Genomic DNA, 2,523 nt, shown 5'->3' with positions numbered 1-2,523 from the left:
TTCTACAGATAGATATATCAATTCTTATGGGAAAAAGGTTTAAAATAAAAAATAAGGAGATTATACATAACCTAATTTCACATTTTAGATGGAGATATACAATATTAAGCTAAAAACCTTCATATTCTGTATTAGGAGAAAATTTATTTGCTATGAATGTATTTAATTTACAAAAAGCAGCCCCTGTCTTACCTTTTAAGTATGCTGTTGAAGTTTTAAGTTTTAAAATAGTTCATCTTAAATGGTCTTATGAAGTATGCAATGGTTGGTATTTTAATAATCGTCACTGTGCCTGGAACTGCTCAAAGTGATTCACAATTTTAAAAATTACATTCTTATATCAATTTGGTATTGACCTGAATATTATGATTTTTAATAATACTAGTCACATTCCAACATTGCAGAAGATTTTTCAATTAGCTTATGTGTATAAATATTTAAATGTGTTACTGTTTTATGAGAAAATTTCAAACACAGCCATATTTTGACTTGAAAATGAGAAAAAAACTAAGAAGTACATTTTAAATATTGCTGACTGTGGGCCTTCCCCGGTGATGCAGTGGTTAAGAATACACACGCCAATGCAGAGGACACACGTTCGAACCCTGGTCCGGGAAGATCCCAGATGCCGCGGAACAACTAAGTCCGTGAGCCACAACTACGCTCCAAAGAGGCAGGGGGAAAGTCAGTATATATGTGATTTTGGTGAACGGGGAGTACACGCAATCGAGCACATATATTTTTGGCAGAAGGTTTCTGCTCGTCTCATGCAGACCTAGAGCCCGTGCTCTGCAAGAGGAGAAGCCACTGCAATGAGAAGACCGCTCACCACAACAAGGAGTAGCCCCCGCTCGCCACAACTATAGAAAGCCCATGCAAAAACGAAGACCAAATGAAGCCAAAAATAAAATAAATAAATTTAAAGAAGAATGATTTGTAAAAAAAATAATAATAAGTATTGCTGAGGTAAAAAAAATGCACAACATGAGAGTTGTGAGTTAAGTTTTATTTGGGGGCAAAATAAAGACTATATCCTGGGAGACAGAATCTCAGATAGCTCCAAGAAACTGCTCCAAAGAGGCAGGGGGAAGGTCAGTATATATGTGCTTTTGGTGAACGGGGAGTACACGCAATCGAGCACATATATTTTTGGCAGAAGGTTTGTGCTCGTTTCATGCAGGCTACAGCTAGTCACGAGGAGCAGACGTCACCATGAAGGATTTCATTGTTTCTCTAGACACGAGGAGATACAAGAACTGGACTCATAAAATCAGCTCCTGCAAGTATCTAACTCTCTGAATAGCTGTCCTGCCAGCTTCCCCCGAGCACAGAGCGCCTCATTTCTGCTCTCCAACCTGAACTCCTTTCGGGGGATGTTGCAGGTCAGAGTCTGCAGCAGCTGCACCAGCACCTGATTTAATCCTTGGCGAGGTAGATGGCAAGTGCCGATCCATAGCTGACAATACGCTCCAAATAATTTTATTCCTGTAAGACAGGAAAGTAAAAGTACAATAAATTCTGATTCTGACATGTTTAAACCATAAAACTTAACATATTGTGATTTACTACACATTTTTTTTTACTTTTTCAATATTTTTTTAACTACATCCACGTTACCTGCGCATCATGCGTGTATAGTCTGTTAGTTAAGGTCTTTGAAGAAAGGGATAAGTGGATAATTCCGTACGGTTGAGGACAAAGGGGCGGAAACATTTCTCTTGGCCACTAAAGAAAAGGGACATTTTGACAACCTTTGGGGGCGTCTGAGGAAAGGCAGCAGAGTCTGTCCGCGACAGTGAACTCTCCCCGTTGCCCGCGCCCCCGCTCCTTCCCCGCGGCCCGAGGGTCCGGGGCGCGGCCGCGCCGCCGGCGGGGACACGCGCTTCCCGCTCTCCGCCCCGCCTGGGGCTCCTCCCGCCAACCGCACCGCGTCCGGAACAGACGTCCCGCCGGGAACAGCCTGCACGCCCCCGGTCCCTCGGAGACCGGATCCGAGGGACAGCAAGCGACATCGAACGTTACCTGAGAAGGTGGGCATACACCGTGCGGGGTGGCGGGAAAGGAAGGCGCGGAGCCGCGAGGAGCGGGCACAGCCCCTTTTCACCGGCCGGGGCGCGGGCGGGGAACGTCTTCCTCCCGCAGACCAGCCAGCCCCACGCGCGGGCTCGCAGCCGCCATGGCGCCTCCCCTCCCTCCTCAGGGAAGACCGCCCATCCAGTGCGGGTGCGCTCGCGCATGCGCCCCATCGCCTGTGACATAGTGGCTTCGTGGCCCCCCTGCAGGCCCTTGCGGGCAGTGCAGGATGCTCAGGACTCACTGGAGAACATGTGCCCCCTCCCAGCCAGGATGCTAATTTACTCAAAATCTTAGTGCCCCAGCCTCTCTGCTGATGGCACTGGTGATGCTCTGACCCAGCCATGCCTGCTCTCTTGCCTGGGATGTGCCCCACTCTTTGGAGCCATGTCATCTGGCTTTTAGGTCATCCAAAAAAATAATAACCTCTATTCTATGCCACAATGTCAG

At 47.0% G+C, this 2,523-nt stretch overlaps 1 long non-coding RNA gene across 1 annotated transcript; it reads right to left on the bottom strand.

Annotated features, from left to right (window-relative positions):
* Positions 1-1,008: 1,008 nt before the first annotated feature.
* Positions 1,009-2,199, bottom strand: LOC129391627 (uncharacterized). Its single transcript, XR_008616088.1, has 3 exons — positions 2,023-2,199; positions 1,618-1,725; positions 1,009-1,485 (listed from the first exon to the last, which is right to left on the bottom strand). It is a non-coding gene; the product is annotated as an uncharacterized lncRNA (long non-coding RNA).
* Between the last annotated feature and the right edge of the window lie 324 nt (positions 2,200-2,523).

This window comes from Physeter macrocephalus, chromosome 20, assembly GCF_002837175.3.
Source record: "Physeter macrocephalus isolate SW-GA chromosome 20, ASM283717v5, whole genome shotgun sequence".
Taxonomy (NCBI): domain Eukaryota; kingdom Metazoa; phylum Chordata; class Mammalia; order Artiodactyla; family Physeteridae; genus Physeter; species Physeter macrocephalus.
The sequence above is the reverse complement of the archived record's forward strand: the minus strand, read 5'-3'. Positions and strand labels throughout refer to the sequence as shown.